Source organism: Schistocerca cancellata, chromosome 1, assembly GCF_023864275.1.
Source record: "Schistocerca cancellata isolate TAMUIC-IGC-003103 chromosome 1, iqSchCanc2.1, whole genome shotgun sequence".
Classification (NCBI taxonomy): domain Eukaryota; kingdom Metazoa; phylum Arthropoda; class Insecta; order Orthoptera; family Acrididae; genus Schistocerca; species Schistocerca cancellata.
In genome coordinates, this window is record NC_064626.1 from 1,091,666,127 (window position 1) to 1,091,684,299 (window position 18,173).

Consider the following 18,173-nt stretch of genomic DNA (forward strand, 5'->3'; position numbering starts at 1 on the left):
TTTGCTTTGTCTTACTTTGTTATGCTAATTACTGCTATTCTGATCAGATGAAGCGCCATCTGTGGGACATTTTCTGAACTTTTGCATTTTTGTGGTTCTGATAAAACCCCATGTCATTCCAAGCATGTGTGTCAATTTGTACCTCTCTATCTGCATTATTCCGTGATTATTCAGTTTTCAAATTTATACTGACTTTTTGATCACCCGGTAATATAGTAGCTTACAGCTTCTGTCATTTCCGACATGTATCGGAAATAAAACCTAAATACACGTGGTCGACGTACTTTTATTCTCTGTAAGTACCACACAAAACCATTATGGATCCGTTAAAAATGAAAAAAGTGCTTGATTTCTTGCATCCACATTGCTATACGGTACGTATTGCACGACGTGTCTCACAAATATCTGCTGTGTCCAGAAACTCACGAACCCCGCCGTGAAAGTTGGCGCGATAGCCCTACTCGCAGCACAGTTTGTTGGGTGCTGGGTGGGGTGGTGTGAGGTTGGCTGTCCAGTGGTCCTACCTGACCGACAAGGAATATTGGTACCCGTGTAGGAGCCATTACTGAACGAAAATCTGGTGAACCACATCTGCAGCTATCTATTGCATGCACAGACATTTGCACAGATATCAGCGCAGACATGTCGTTGGGTATGGACGAGCCTTGCCAATTGCCAGTACATTCCAGTATCGATACACACTGAAAATGAAAGTATCGACCATGATATCGAGGAGTCGAGAATTGCTGGCTGCTGATAATTTCTACACCACTAGCAAAACAAAAACAGAAAGGTTAGGAGATTTAAGCGGAAGACGTATTCTTCGCGGAATCAGCTGTCACGCGACCTTCAAATTTGCATAAGACACGCAGTTGAACAGCGAGTTCCTGAAGGAAATCGTTTGAAGGTAAGTCAAGAAGTGCTACTGAAGATAACCGTTTTCAGTCATTATTTATGAACTGTACCTGTTATATTACGACCCTATGAATACAAACATCTACATATACGCACTGAAATCATTGTGAAGTGCTTGGCAGAGGGTACTTCCAACTGCACCAAGTGTTAGGGTTTCTTCCCGTTCCGTTCACGCACTGAGCGCTGGAAGAATGATATGTTTAAATGCCTAGGTGTGGTCTGTAACTAATTTAATATTGTCCTCACGATCCCTACGTGAGCGGTAAGTCGGAGGTTGTGTTATACTCCTAGAATCATCATTTAAAGCCGGTTCTTTAAACTATGTTAGTAGGCTTTCTCGAGACGGTTTACGGCTGTCTTCAAAAGGCTTGCAGTTCAGTTTTTTCACTCTCCCACGACTCAAACAAACCCTTGATCATTCATGCTACCCTTCTCTGTACACATTCAATATCCGTTGTTTGCGCTATTTGTTGCGGATCTCACACACTTGAGCAATAGCCGATTCCAGAATGGGTCATACGAGTACTTTATAAGCAATCACCTTTGTAGATAGATTGCATTTACCCAGTATTCTGCCAATAAACCGAAATCTACCACCTGCTTTACTGAGTCTATGGGATCATTCCATCTCATATCCATGCAAAATGTTACAATCAGGTATATGTATTAACTGGCTGATTCTGACTCTTTGATATTGTAGGATACTACGTTTTTTCATTTTGTGAAATGTACAGATTTCCATTTCTGAACATTTAAATCAAGTTGCCAATCTTTGCACCATTTTAACATCTTGTCAAGAGCTGACTGATATTTATGCAGCTTTTCACAAACAGCTCCTCATTATAAATGACTGCATCATCCACAAAAAGTCTGAGGTTACTATTAATATTGTCTGCAAGATCATTAATATGCAACATGAACACAAAGGGTACCATCACACTTCCCTGGGCCGCACCTTCTACATCGGACGACTCTCCATCCAAGATAACATGCTGTGTCATCTACAAAAAAAATACTCAATCCAGTCACAAATTTCAGTAGATACCCCAGAGGATCATACATTTGACAATAAGCTTAGATTTTGTACTGTATGAAACTGCATCATCTCCAATGTCTTCATATAAAGATTTGAGGATGTCATGTGAGAACATGATCTGGTTTTTCAGAATGTATGCCGGTCGGCATGAAAGAGGTCATTTTGTTCAAGATACCTAATTATAGAAATAGAATTATAGAAGGTAGGAGACGAGGTACTGGCAGAAGTAAAGCTGTGAGTACCGGTCGTGAGTCGTGCTTCGGTAGCTCAGTTGGTAGAGCACTTGCCCGCGAAAGGCAAAGGTCCCGAGTTCGAGTCTCGGTCGGGCACACAGTTTTAATCTGCCAGGAAGTTTCATATCAGCGCACACTCCACTGCAGAGTGAAAATCTCATTCTGGAAACGTCCCCCAGGCTGTGGCTAAGCCATGTCTCCGCAATATCCTTTCTTTCAGGAGTGCTAGTTCTGCAAGGTTCGCAGGAGAGCTTCTGTAAAGTTTGGAAGGTAGGAGACGAGGTACTGGCAGAAGTAAAGCTGTGAGTACCGGTCATGAGTCGTGCTTCGGTAGCTCAGTTGGTAGAGCACTTGCCCGCGAAAGGCAAAGGTCCCGAGTTCGAGTCTCGGTCGGGCACACAGTTTTAATCTGCCAGGAAGTTTCATACCTAATTATATATTAGCTCAGAGTGGGGATTAGAGAAGCATCTGATTCCAACCATCTGCTTTGACACATGACGTCACCAATATGGCGGGAACGACCATTCTCAACGTCTCCAATATGGCACCTATGACGTCATTACATAAGCAACAGCAAACACATCTATCTCCAAAAATATAATCAAACTAACAGGACCAGTGCGGGAAATTGGGGGTTTTTGGGTGGGTACAAACTAAATATAAACTCACCATGATCCCAAACCACACAAAACAGAGACATAAAAGCACCACAAAATTCCCAAATTTCGCTACACTTACAATATCGACAGCAATCGGTCACTTCCCTTCACCTACATAGCTCAGCCGCAATTGTCAATATCACAAAATAAAAACCAACTACTCCATAAATTATAATCATACTACAACTATCGATACCACAAAACCAACACTTTAAACAACAAAAATTGGAATCAGACGCTTCCCTTGACCTACATAGGCCAACAGCAGCTCACAATACCAAAACACACATAACTATGATGACACATTGGAATCGATCACTTCCTGTGACCTATACAGCTCAAACACAAATGGCGATACCAAACAAATTTAAATTGAGTACTAAGATACATAAATCAACCACAAGTGCCAATACCAAAACAACCACCAACACATGCAGTAAATAACACCGACCCAAAAACACATAAAAACCCCACCAAACATCATACACATAAACAACAGACCCAAAAAAATGACTACTTACCATGAAAAAGTTCCAGCGCTACACACTAACCCCCAACTCTCATATTCTGCTTGTATATGCCACATTTCACTATCTCCATCACAAGCCCAAAAAGTTGCAGAAACTTAATGATGGACAACATGTCGTCCCCCATTTAAGCCCGCAGACGCGCACTATTAAACTCGGAAGTCATATCCATACCTAACAAAAGAAGCCACAAATTGAATTAAATGACTTACCACGCAACAAACATCAAACAACTCCGCAATAACATAAACACAACGGAAACTTAATTCTTAACTCACTGAAACTAATTTCCTTTCTTCTATAACAGTCACGTCTGATAAATGCAAACTTCAGGCACTGACACCCAAATGAACCCAATACACCACGTAACACAAGGACCATACACACACCACCAGAGCTAACCACCAACCGCAACAAGACGACATCTTCAGACACAACACACTCGTAGACTAAACTCCGTGCCATCATGACATCACGCAACACAACACCCTTACATCACGGGTCAAAGCCGACGGGTGGTTTTGGATGCCTCCGTTGTCCCTCAGAATGTTCTAAGATTCTATAACAAATTGATGCCAAGGATACTGGATGGTAGTTTTGTGGTCACTTCTACTACCCTTCTTGTAAAGGGATGTGACATGTGACCATTGTGTTCTTCCAAATACTGGGCATGGTTTTTTGTTTGATGGATTTATGACAGATTATAGTGAGAAGGGAGACACAAAATCAAGGGCATCTATACTTTGGGGAGGGGGGGCAGACAAAGGGGCTCAGCCCTCCCTCCCCACACCCCCAGCTCTCAGTGAAAGGAAAAGTTATATTGTTAATTGGGTATATTTCATTCATGAAAATGGTTTAATCGTCAGTGTTACTTGGATTTTTGGCAGGCTTGGAACTGAAACTTTTGTATGACTACTTACAAGTCTGCATTCGCCTTCCAAAATATTAAAAGTACTTCATACCTGCAGGTCAAGGGCACCCTCGCATAAAATAGAAGATTGTTTGCCCTTCTTACAATATTTGCTTAGATTGTTTGCCCTTCTTACAATATTTGCTTAAATATGCTTAGGCGCTTCTTATTAGCAGTTTGTTGTTACAGTAAACTGATTTATGCAGGTGATGTTAAGTATCCGGACACATGGATGACACAAAAACTGGAATTTAGGGTAGCAGAACAAAAGCAGGAGTGCTGAACTCAGCCTTCAAATTTTACTTTACCAAAGAATATCGAGGAGTACTATCCTGGCTTATTCTGTTCACTACTGGAAAGATAGGTAGTGTAGATATTAGTGCCCATGGTGTTGAGGAACAGCTACAATTGTTGAAATTAAAAAAGGCCCGAGGACCTGATGAAGTCCCTGTCAGTTTCTGAGATTCTATACAAAATATGCAAGCAATGTACCCTTCCCCCCGACCACCCACCCCTAACCCTTAAGCGTAATATACTGCAAATCCCATCGTCAAAACACTGTACTCAATGGTTAAAAGGACAAACAGATCCCACACTCACCCACTTACAAGAAGGGAACTGATTCACAAAACTTCTGCCCAATATCATTGACCATCTGTTGAACCTTGAATGTTCTAAGCTCAAATGTAATGACCTATCTCAAACAAAATGACCTTTTTACCAGCCAGCATGAATTCCAAAACCACGTGTATGTGTCATGTTTAATCCAACTTGCAAGTTTCTAATGTTCAGCATGTAACGATGTTTACAACTTAATTTGAAATGTGAACGTAAAATGACTCATTCCATGTCATTACAATATATCATGCAAAATTACTAATTATAACATCCTGAAAGCTAAGTATCAGGGCAGCCAGATGGATGTAGTATTTCTTGATTTCCGAAAGCATTTGACTCATTAATACACCAACACTTATTAACAAAAGTATATTCATATGGTGATTAAAACAAAATTTGTGATTGTATTTGAGAATTTCTTGGTTGGGAGAACTCAGATTGTTATCTTGGATGAAAGTTGTAGATAGATGTGGAAGTAACTACATGTGTACCGAGCGAGGTGGCACAGTGGTTAGACACTGGACTTGCATTCGGGAGGACGACGGTTCAATCCCGCATCTGGCCATCCTGATTTAGGTTTTCCGTGATTTCCCTAAATCATTCTAGGCAAATGCCGGGATGGTTCCTCTGAAAGGGCACGGCCAACTTCCTTCCCCATCCTTCCCTAATCCAATGAGACCGGTGACCACGCTGTCTGGTCTCCTTCCCCAAGCAACCAACCAACCAACCAACCAACCAACTACATGTGTGTTGAACAGGATGATTAATCTGTGTGTTCTCTGTATTGCACAGAGTAAATCATAATGAACAAGTCAATACAAAGACTATCTGTCAATAATAGACAGTCTGCCAAGACTGAGTCATCTTCCATTTCTTGCGCCAGCTGCTTGTACAGGAGCTGATTTTGCCTAATCAGCCCCCCCCCCCTCCCACTCTTTTTTTTTTAAAGAAGCCAATTGTTCCAGGACTTGCCAGCTGTTGAAGATGTTGCCAGTAGCAATGTAGCATTCCCAAAAACCTGCACAATAGTCTGTAGGTTGTCAGCAAAACCATATGTTGCACTGCTGCTTACACACATCCAGAAATTGGTGACAGACAGCTGATGAGACTACCTAACCTGAAAGTTGCACCTCTAATTTGCCGTAAACACTCTTTGCAGTATTAATGACTGTTCCATATTTCTGTAGGCACTGAAAAACCTGCCACAAGTGGGTCACATGCTCATCAAATGTAGGTGAAAATATGAGGATATTATCCATGTAACAGAACCCTGTGGCAACCCCATAGCACTTCATGCATAAAATACTTCCATGTCTGTGCAGTGTTTTTCAGTCCAAAAGGGTATGGATCTCTACTGCAAAAGCTTAAGAGGCATTATACACCTTCCAGCACTATCAGAATTTGCAAAAATGCTTTTGCACAATAGACCACACTATTAAAGCCAGTCTCGTGATGAACAGGGTTACAATCAGGAATCGTGTGGGCATTCAGTGCCCTGTAGTCCCTACGAAATTCTCAGGAACCATCTTTCTTGCACACCATGTGCAGTGGGAATGCCCAAGAATTGTCTGATCTAGTTACACCACCTGCTTTCAACAACCCCTCAAACCCTACTTGTACCATCAGGAGCTTGTCTTGTGGAAGTCCCCCTCGGCTGAGCTGTAATGTTGGCAAGGTAATCTGCAGATATGTTGTGTTGTTGAGTGATCATATTTCCCATTGGTGGTGAACCAGAGGGGAGCACACTGAAAATTCTTGTAGTATGTGACCAAAAATAATGTGATCATATACTGTAGTAATGGTTTCTGTCAGCCAAAAAACACTGATATCTGTGGACAGCATCACGTGTGACACACTCAGGTGGTTTCCACATATTTATACGAGATCATTTATCTCCTCATTTACCAGCACAGATAACACAGTTGACAGATTGGCACTGCAGTTCACTGTAATCAAATAGTGGCTCACAAAAGCTGGTGACAAATGAAACTGAGACCAAAAATCCACACCAATGACAGGTTCAAGAACATTGGTGACTTTTGGCATGTAGGTAAGAGAAGGGGCTGGTGCACTGGCAAGCTGCATCTCCTAAATGCCTGTGATAGCAGCACCATTGGCGAGTAGTCTTCTTAAATATATGCAGATAATCTTACTGGCATCCTGTCTGCTTGTGGCGATTCCACCTACTTTTAATTCTCTCTTCGTTTGTTTCCTTGGTGTTGTACTGCGTTGCTACACTGGCTGAAAAATGGGGTTTGTGGATTCTGACACTGAATACCTTAAACGATGTAGCCGACAGATACACAGTGACATTTTACACTGCGTTAATTTCACTGTTCACAATGCCCCAGTATTATACAGTTATATGGCCAGTGCACTATTGTTTAACTTTCGATAAGCCTCATTAATAGTTTTAATAGTTTACAGGTGAAACTCCACATACTGCTGCAATAGTTTCTTGTTGAACATCTGTGAGCAGTAATACCTAACCACAAAGTTCACTGTTCTTGAAGAATAATTAGGTACATATGGAGCAGACACTGTCACTGTTTTTACACATGGCCTCATTGTTTAACACTTATTCCACAGTTAATTTGAAGCATTGTTGTTGTTCTGACCAGCAAAGGTTACTCGTCTGAAACTCAGCTGTGGACCGACTTAGGCTGAATTATTTGTTTAAATCATGAAATTAACAAATATAGTTATGTAAACAATACTTTTGACAAAACTGTTAATTACTTTGGAATTAATGAAGGGCTGGTTTTGCTAACATGTTTTTTAATAGAGCTAAATAGATACATTAAGATTACTAGTACTTCGTCTTCCAAACGTTTACAATTATTACAGAATTTATACTTGTTTATATGTCAACAATAGAATTTAAGCAACGAAACAATTACTGATTTCACCCTATAATAAAGGATGCTAACTAAAAATAACCAAAATCAATTAAAAAATCAAATACATACATAAAACTAAACACAGAATTAGATCTGTTGTTATAATCTTTAAAACTGAGGGTCAACCTTTCTCTGTTATGAAAATGCAGATTATATTCATGTATGTTAATGGTAATTAGTTAAGATTGAAAAAAAAATTAAAAGAGGCAGATGTCAAAACAAGAGGGGAATTAAAATTATCCCAGCTTACTTTGTCACATGCTGCTCAGGAGTGTGCTCATACTGGGGTTGGAAATGCACTGCTGTGACAATAACTTGCAAGTTCAGGTGCACAATTTGATCCTCTTAACTGTTCCAACCACTGCTCTTGTGTTGGTGCATCTGCACTTATCATATGTGTTGCGATGCTAGTTGTGGCACTTGCTGCTTCAGCATGCATTCCTTGACCATTGTCTGTTGTACTCTCAATTTCAGCACTTACCTTAACATCAGGTAAGATGTTCACTGCTGCATCAGCCTTCTCTGCCAACACCTGCAATGACAAATCATGATGGTTGCCATGACTGTGCAGATACTAACTGGTAACTTACAAAGCCATGTGAATCCATCATGACTATAAAGGCAACAGAGCAGGGCTACCTAAAGCACATAAAGCTTGCAACATTTGAGATGGGGATCTATTGCCTAACTGCTCGCCATTAAAACCTTTCTGCAGCCAAAGCTCTGGTGACAATGTGTAGCGTTGTTTGAGCGCCTCCTGTAGTGATTTGTAACAATGGTGTAGTACAACATCTCCTATGAATTCTTCTATCACTGCTCCTTCCAAATGTGCAAACATGCTTCCGTACTTGTCATTGTTGGGGCTCACCCAAATTGTTGGAAGGTGCACATTACATGCATTAATCACATAATGGACGATGAGGCTAGAATGGCGGACGTTTGACATGACCAAAACGAGTCGTAGAATACACATCTTGCCAATTTATGTTAGTGACTGTACGATGTGGCGAAGCTGGATATAAGGATTTTTCCATTTTAAATTTATTCTCTGATGATTGCAATGTTCAGTTCTGAATATCCTCTTCAAGGAATCGCGTGAGGCTCACCACTATGGGCATTTTGTTGAAAAGAAGTAAGTCCCATATAAAACTGCAGCCAGAGTGATTAATTAATATATTCTTTTTGTTGCACACACCAACTTGTAACAAGTAAATATAAAGAATATCAAACAAAACTCTCTATGGATAATAAAGATTCTCTGCCAAACCAGCGATTCATCTAGTTGCACAGGAATTGATGTCACCACATGTGTATATTAGGAGGGAAAAAGCTAGTCTGCTCTGTGTTCACAAAGAGATGACTGAGGGCTCCCTAGTTCTGGATACAGAATTCGGTCAACTTCAGCTGCTCATGTGTTGTGTCCGCCCACTGCAGGCCTCAGTGATCTAATACAGAACCGTGGAAAGTGATTGTTGTGTCACAAATTGATACATCTCTTGATGATTGTTGAAGTGGTTCCTAGCCCATGACAGGCACCGCCAAATACTCTTTCCACTCCTTATAAAAGGTCTAGGGTAAGGAGAGCAAAAATGAAGAGCTTGATCCGGGCCCTTAGGGCATTAATTGATGTGTGAGTGTAAGTGTAATGCTAACATTGCATTGCATAAATGCGGCTTGCTCTCTCCATACTGCCCCTCACTTATTAGAGGCTAATGTTTGGGAGTCCGTGGGCAGAGTGTGCTGCCTCTGCTCTCCTCACTGGACTCAGAATTCATTCATTTTCTTGTGAATGAACCCTGCTATGTACTTTCGCCACTATTATTACTTGCAGAACGCAGGCTAGGTATTGTCTTCCCATTACTCAGTACAGATGATCTCGAAGTCTGCAACCAAACTGCGCCCGACCAGCAATGGGTGGCTGGTTAAATCAGCATTGACAAGGGACGCTGAACTCTGTCCTCCTGGAGGTGTGGCACTGACCACTTTTCCATTGTGGTGTGGGTTGGCACCTTCGTGATGTCATTTTGTGGCACGTCACTGGTCAGTGTGCAGTCAATCCTTTAGGATGCCACAAAAAGCTTATATTGTTGAAAATTGTATTTATGTGTTGCTGGTTTCCCAGCCAACATATTTGCATATGGTAAAGGAATATATATGTTTTATCAAATTTATATGATTATAGTGAAGTGGTATTATGGAAAACAAACAACTGGGTGTCTAGGCAAACTTACAGGAAGCTGGAGGGAGGAGTGTAATTTGGCATGTCACTTCCTTAGTTAATGTACATATGAATTTTTATCAGTCTGTAACAACTGCTTTCCCAAGAAACAATAAAGTATTCCACTAGTAACACATCCAAAAGCTCCTGGATGACCAAAGAAATCAAAATATCCCATGCGAGGAAAAGGCAGTTGTTTGAAATGGGAGTGATTACGTATTACAAGAAATTCTACAGTGTGTCTGATTGTTGTTGTTGTTGTTGTTGTTGTTTTGTCGTCGTCGTCGTTGTCGTCATCTTCGGTCCAGAGACTGGCTTGATGGAGCTCTCCATGCTACTCTATCGTGTGCAAGCTTCTTCATCTCTGAGTAACTATTGTAAGCTACACCCTTCTGAATCTGCTTAGTATATTCATCACTTGGTCTCCCTCTACGCTTCCCTCCAATATAAATTGATGATCCCTTGATGCCTCAGAACATGTCCTACCAACCTATCCCTTCTTCTAGTCAAGTTGTGCCACAAATTCCTCTTCTCATCAATTCTATTCAGTACCTCCTCATTAGTTAAGTAATCTACCCATCTAATCTTCAGCATTCATCTGTAGCACCACATTTGGAAAGCTTCTATTCTCTTCTTGTCTAAACTATTCATAATCCATGTTTCACTTCCATACATGGCTACACTCCATACAAATACTTTCAGAAACGACTTCCTGACACTTAAATCTATACTCGATGTTAACAAATTTCTCTTCTTCAGAAACGCTTTTGTTATAACGTCAAGTTTAACACACATATTTCAGAACGACACAACACATATAAGTCACAGAGTAAGGTGACAAGCAAGACATGCGTACACGTTAGCATTCGAATGAGCACTGAGTCCCAGTCTACCAAAACCAAAATATTTCAGAAAATGCCACAAGAGTGTGAAGAGAAAATATATTTCCATCACTTTATTATTCAACATCAAAAGAATACCGGTGAGGAACCAAGTCAAATAGCAAATATGGATGAAACTCCCTTGACATTTAATGTGTCAAGTACTAGAACTGTTGCCTTGAAAGGTGCTAAAACTGTAACTATAAAAACAATTGAACATGAAAAAATGCATTACACTGTTGTCCCAGGTACTGTTGTTCACATAAATGACAAGGGTTGGATGCCTGAGGCTGGTATGAAATTATGGATTAACAGAGTGTAGGAGAGAAGGAAAGGTGCATTATTGAAGAAGAGTTCTCTTCTTATGCTAGATCAGTTTAGTAATGTTTTGAAAAATTCTGTGAAAGAAGGACTGAGATAGAGAAATACAGAGCTTGCTGTTATTCCTGGATTGCTTACTTCACAATTGCAGCCTTTTGATGTCTCGATAAATAATTAAAGTCTATATGAAACAGTGGAAACTCCAGGATCAGCAATGTAAGAAAAGACAGATTGCTATTTACCATAAAGAATACACGTCAAGTTGTAGACAAGCACTATTAAAAGACACATACATCTTTCAGTCACAGCCTTTGTCAGTAAATGAGGTACCAATGAGTAAATGGAGTACACGAATGGAGCCTCCCTGAAGATCATGACAATGATCGGGCGTACCCTGGGTAACATTAGGCCTGTGCCTAACGGCCAATCCTTTCAACACCAAGACACCACAAAAAGGCTTTTATCATAGCCAGTGCTAAATATAATGTCCATAAATATTGAAGGGCTCTCTCATGAATCGCTCTGTTTCACATCCTTAGCGCTTATCATTATATGTTACATAGTTTCCTATATTATTGTAGTTAATTTACCTTATAACCATGTATTATTGTATTATAACTGCTTCTCTTGCACTGTAATATAATTTTTTTTTTTTTTTTTTTTTTTTTTTTTTTTTTTTTTTTTTTTTTTTTTTTTTTTGTAAAATGGTGATGTCTTGGATACGATAAATAAATAAATAAATAATAGTAAATGAGAGACACACGTCATTTGCACATACAAGCAAGCAAACCTCACACATAAGACTGCCGGCACCAGCAGCCAGATCCAGCCCGAGATGCTATAGTCAGGTCATGTGTGCATGAGGTGTGCTTGCTTGTGTGTATGAATGGTGTGTGTCTCTCATTTACTGATGAAGGCTGTGGCCAAAAGCATTAAGTAAGTGTCTTTTAATTGTGCCTGTCTGCAGCTTGACATGGCTTCTTTGCGGTAAGTAGCAATCTGTCTTTTCCTGCATTGTTAAAGTGTATATGAAAGAGGAATGGAACAATTGGATGTTGGATGAAATCCGGCATGAATTTGCACCAAAGTGAGTTTTAAAATGACCTACAATCAAACAAGTGTGTCAGTGGATAAAGCAGTCATGGTTTAGAGTGAGAGAAGACATTATTTTTAAATCTTTCAAGAATTGCCTCATATGTAATGCTCTCAGTGGCAATGAAGACCATTTTGTGTATGAAGAGGACAATGATGAGAAAGAAGAAGAAGAAGAAGAAGAAAGTCCAGATAATGATTTTCAGGAATTTTAAAGGTCAGTTCAGTTTTATAAACTAATCATTTAAAAAGTTGCTTAAAAATCAAGGTGTGTCTTACAGTCCATAGCATCTTATAGTCTGTAAAATATGGTATGTATTTCTGCCCAAGGTACAGCAGAATGTTGTGAAACCTTACCACAAATCACTTGGCAGAAAATCATGGTCTGACATAGCCTTTGAAAAGCCATCTTATTCAGACACTGCCACATGTTTTCTCAAAGATACTTCAATACGCTACCCACAGTGTCCAAAGAGCTTCACATTAGGGAGCAGTATCTTAGAATTAAATTTGTAAAGACTGTAAAGTACTAAGAAAATTTCTAGAAATGGGGAACGTTCAGTATACAAAGCCTCAAATTTTTTTATTTGTTATTGTTTCATTTTTTCAGCAGTTTTCATTTTTTCATATACGCAACTTCTTTTGGGCGCTTCTGATTTGATGTTTCTATGCACATCTTGAAGTTATGAACAGTTCCATCAGATGGCAGCTCCATAGTGAAGTTTCAAAATGGCATATATGCAAGACACTCATTATGAGCAACATGCCATACTTGAATTCTTGGTTGGGGGGGGGGGGGGGGGGCATTGTAAACATCTATAAATGTTTGTGTGCAGTGTATGGTAATGATGTGGTTCATAGGAGTACTTTTGGGCAATTTATAAAGTAAGTTAAAGCATCATGAAGCACATAAACTGAACTTGACGATTGGCCACATTTGTGTGACTCTTGGGTGTTGAAAGGTGTCTTAAAATGCGTTCCACAAATGCTCATTTCAGACAACATGATGCAGAGAAAACCCATTTCAACTGAACTTCTGGAGTTATTTGAGGCCAATGCAGAGGCATTTCTGTCCCAGACTAATGCTGTTGCCAAAATCTGGATGCATCACATTGTGCCAGAAACAAAACAGCAGTCATTGGAGTGGAACCACAAAAAAAGAAAAAAATTCGAGCAGCTCCCTCTGTTGGCAGAGTCATGATGACAGTCTTTAGTGGTAACGACAGTGATATTCCCATAGAAGTGTACAGAGGCAATTGTTAATTCAGAGAGATATGTGAAAACTGAAAAAACTGACGAACGATTTCACTGCGGTCAGTCAGAAGAATTCAAAGAAATCTTGCTTCAGTAGAACAGTGCACACCTATTCACAAGTCTCGGAATCCAAGAACACATTGCTAAATTAGGTTGGATATCATTGCCTCATTCACCGTGCAGCCCAGACTTGGCACCATCGGACTTCCGTCAGGCGTAATATGTTTATGTACTACATAGGTTAATGTGGTCACCTGCATATCCTTTATGTGGGACACACTTTGAAGATGATGATAGAGTGATTCATGCAGTGAAAAGTTGGCTATAAGCATAGGACAGGCATTTACACAAAACTGGCATAAGGCCATAGAACAAGACTGAGATTGTGTAGAAAAATAACACATGCAGAAAAAATGTTGATTGACATTGCCACCAACTAAGGATAAATATGTTCTGAGAAAAAATTGTGGGGCATAATATACTTAACAAGCCTTATAGATTACAAAAATAATATCAAAAGATCAGTTGACAGGATATATCATGAAGCATCAAAGAATAGTCAGTTTTGTAATGGAGAGTAGAGAGTGTGTGTGTGTGTGTGTGTGTGTGTGTGTGTGTGTGTGTGTGTGTGTGTGTGCGTGTGTGTGTGTGTGTGTGCGCGCGCGTGCAGGCACAGATATTGGGGAAGATGGGGGAGTAGTGGGAGACCAATGGTTGACTGCAGAAGCAGGTTCAGTAGTAATTCAGAGATGAAGAGGCTTGTACAATACTGACTAGTCTGGAGAACTGCATCAAACTAGCCTCTGGACTGCAGACCACAACAAAAACATGTAAGTTATATTATCAGATTTGTTTTTGTTGCTATGTTAGTGTTGCTGCTGTCATTTTAATTGTTAGTTGCGTTCAGGAATTTCATATAGTTCCTAAGACCTTACATGTAGAATTTGCAACCCCTAACTCTGCTGCTCCAAGCTTTGAAACCATCAGTCACATGACAGATGTAATAAGACCAAGTTCCTGTCATTACACATTATGTAAAATGGGACAGACAGTTATCTTTTCTCTCTCAATCATGGCAAGAATAAGGTAGTGATTTTAGCAGTTGAGTAACCTGCTGTACTAGAGTTATGTATGTAGCATTGCAATCAACGTAAATTCTTCAGAATTCTAAGTATTAATGCAATTTTCATCCTTTTAATGTTTGATCATATGAAAAGTGCAATAAGCAATGTTTCAAATATTATGGGTTTACAATTCATCTTGTATATACTATTTACAAGTGCTAAAATTACCTCTTCATGAGTAAATTCCCCTTTTATGCTACAGGGTGCATCATCTACTTTACCGTTCACACAAGACTGGAAGACAAAATATCAGTTTGGTAGGTAGTATGTTGTTTTCAGACATTCCCTAAAAATACATGTATAAGGTTAAAAAATCTAAGCAAGTGAAAATTGCATCATTGCTTCAAAACATTCATCAGCTTGTAGTCATACTGATAAAGCTACAGATAAAATGTCTTCAATTTCACTGTTCAGTGTGCGGGCTTTCAAACAAATGTGAAATGTAGTGATGGGGTGGTCCTCAACTACCTACCCACCAACTCAAAGTTGAAATATTTGAAGTTTTGGCTGGTTTCATTGTCTAGGGACTGTGATACATAGTTGTCGCATTACAGGCCAAATACTCCTGAGTCTGCAGCATACGATAAGAATCCACACATGATTCAAATGGTCGAAGTTTTCTATCACTCGGCAATTGCGAATTATGAATGTAACATATAAATTTATAAATGAAAGATTGCAATTAACCAAAATGTGCAGGTACTGTCTTACTGGTGTCAATGGTCCAGCAATTAAATAAAATAAAAGTTGAATAAGAGGGAAACAAATGATTCCTACTGCACATAATTAGCTATGAACAACAACATAACTCGCGATATTTTCACTTCTAAACACTCACTACGTCTTCACTGTAGAAACCATGGAAATCTCACAAGTGCACAAGTCAGCACTCCAAAGTATTTCTATGTCCCGCGACCACGCGCAAACTGCTCCACTCCAAGTCTTTCCCACCACTGTCACGTCCAGCACCTCCTATGTCCTGTGCCGTACTCTACAGAACTGCCTCGTGTCCTCTCCGGAAACGATTCTCCTCCCCAAACTCCATACGTCTCTGTTAGTAACAAGTACTGTGATTGGCTAGAGCACTCCCTCCATGTCTGCAAGCCAACGTATCCACACAAATATAATGAAACACATTTGAAATACTGGATTTACATTTAAATAACTTGAGATTAAATAAATATTCCTACCGCTGCTCCATAAACACGCTCTAACACACATTATTAAATACATAAACAAATTAAATGAACACACATCAAAGGAATAGCAACAAAAGGTAAGCCAGTAGCCTAACGTCTCTGTGCTTTTTAAAACACAGTAAATATTTAACCAATTTCTTCATGAATAGTATATATCGGATATAAACAAAGACATAGATGAATAAATATATTTATAAGCATCCTGCTACCGTTTTTTCGTGTAACTGTGGAGTACTTACGGCTTGACGTGATCGACAGTAATCGGCCACTTGGACCTCCAATAACTCATTTACTACTCAGGTTACATGCCAGTAATTCATACCAATTTAGGCTTTCTAAAGACATGGCGATTGACAAAATTGGATGAAGCATTTATATTTTGGAAATTCATTTTTGGGTGTTACTTGTATAATTTACCATCATATACTAAAGTTTAAACTAATAAAGGTATTGAAAATCTGATTACACCATCAGAATCGTCGTGCAAATAATAGTAATGTACATGTTTCTTTTTGAGGTATCATGATTCATCTGGCTACTGTTAATTTCTATATGAACTGTGAAGTGCCTGCCATTAAGGTTTCACAAAGACCGCCATCTTTAGCCCTCCCAGTGCACAGCGTCACCAAGGAATTCCCAGCCATGTGCTTGATGGACTACGTGCTGGGGCTCCCCTCATGCTCAGCTAATGTTCGGCACCACGTGGTTGCTGCCAGGCCGCAGCTTTGATGAGCGTCCTGTGTGGCCGCCTCAACTCTGAACATATAATATTTCCAGAGCGCCGCAACTCGCCTCACAAATGTAAATTGCATATTTCTATAAATGGCTGTTTTCTTTTTCTCTCTGTGTGTTAAATGCAAAGAAAAATTGAAATGTGAAGGTGCAGCAACTGACTCAAAAGCTTCAGTGTGAAAATAGTCAGCCATAAAACATTTACTTACATGGGTTGATGTGGTCACTTTCCTTAAAATATTCCCCTTTCAAAGCAAGGGCCAAACATTCCTTTATACTGCATAACTGGAAAATTTTACAAGCACTGATGATTAAGTTAAAAGATGTTATGTAGTTCATATAACAAATATGGGAAAAAAGAAGAAAAATCATATTTCATACATTTCTGCATGTACATATAATATATGATCAAAAGTATCTGGACACCTGGCTGAAAATGACTTACAAGTTTCTTGCACCCTCCAAAGGTAATGCTGGAATTCAATATGGTGTTGGCCCACCCTTAGCCTTGATGACAGCTTCCACTCTCACAGACATGCATTCAATCAGGTGTTTCTTAGGGAATGACAGACCATTCTTCATGGAATGCCGCACTGAGGAGAATTATTGAGGTCGGTTGATGAGGTCAGCCACAAAGTCAGTCTACCAAAACATCCCAAAGGGGTTCAATAGGATTCAGGCCAGGACTCTGTGCAGGCCAGTCCATTAGAGGGATGTTATTGTCATGTAACCACTCCCTCCACAGGCTGTGCATTATGAACAGGTGCTTGATCATGTTGAAAAATGCAATCGCCATCCCCGAATTGCTCTTCAACAGTGGGAAGCAAGAAGGAGCTTAAAATATCATTGTAGATCTGTGCTGTGATAGTGCCATGCAAACCAACAAGGGGTGCTGATGAGGTTCACTGGGCATTCGCCATACCCACACCCTACCATCAGATCACCACATTGTGTACCGTGATTCATCACTCCACAAAGTTTTTTCCACTGTTCAGTCGTCTAATGTTTATGCTCCTTACACAAGTGAGGCATCGTTTGGCACTTACCGACATGATGATGTGTGGCTTATGAGCAGCTGCTCAACCATAAAATCCAAGTTTTCTCACCTCCCACCTAACTGTTACAGTACTTGCAGTGGATCCTGATGCAGTTTGGAACTCCTGCGTGATGGTCTGGATAGATGTCTGCCTACTACACATTATGAACCTCTTCAACTGTCAGTGGTCTCTGTCAATCAACAGATGAGGTCGGCCTGTACGATTTTGTGTTATATGTGTCCCTTCACATTTTCACTTCACTATCATATCGGAAACAGTGGACCTAGGGATGTTAAGGAGTGTGGAAATCTTGCGTACAGACCTATGACACAATTGACACCCAGTCACCTGACCATGTTTGAAGTCTGTGTGTTCCCTGGAGTGCCCCATTCTGCTCTCTCACGATGTCTAATGACTACAGAGGTTGGTGATATGGAGTACCTGGCAATAGGTGGCAGCACAATGCATCTAATATGAAAAACTTATATTTTTGGGGATGTCCAGATACTTTTGATCA

At 39.9% G+C, this 18,173-nt stretch overlaps 1 protein-coding gene across 1 annotated transcript in view; it reads left to right on the top strand.

Annotated features, from left to right (window-relative positions):
• The first annotated feature begins 739 nt into the window (after nt 1–739).
• Nucleotides 740–18,173, top strand: part of LOC126091413 (acireductone dioxygenase) — a 74,628-nt gene continuing 57,194 nt past the window's right edge. The window contains exon 1 of the mRNA XM_049907060.1: nt 740–907. The gene's annotated coding sequence lies outside the window, so the exon portion shown is untranslated. The remainder of the gene's footprint in view (nt 908–18,173) is intronic.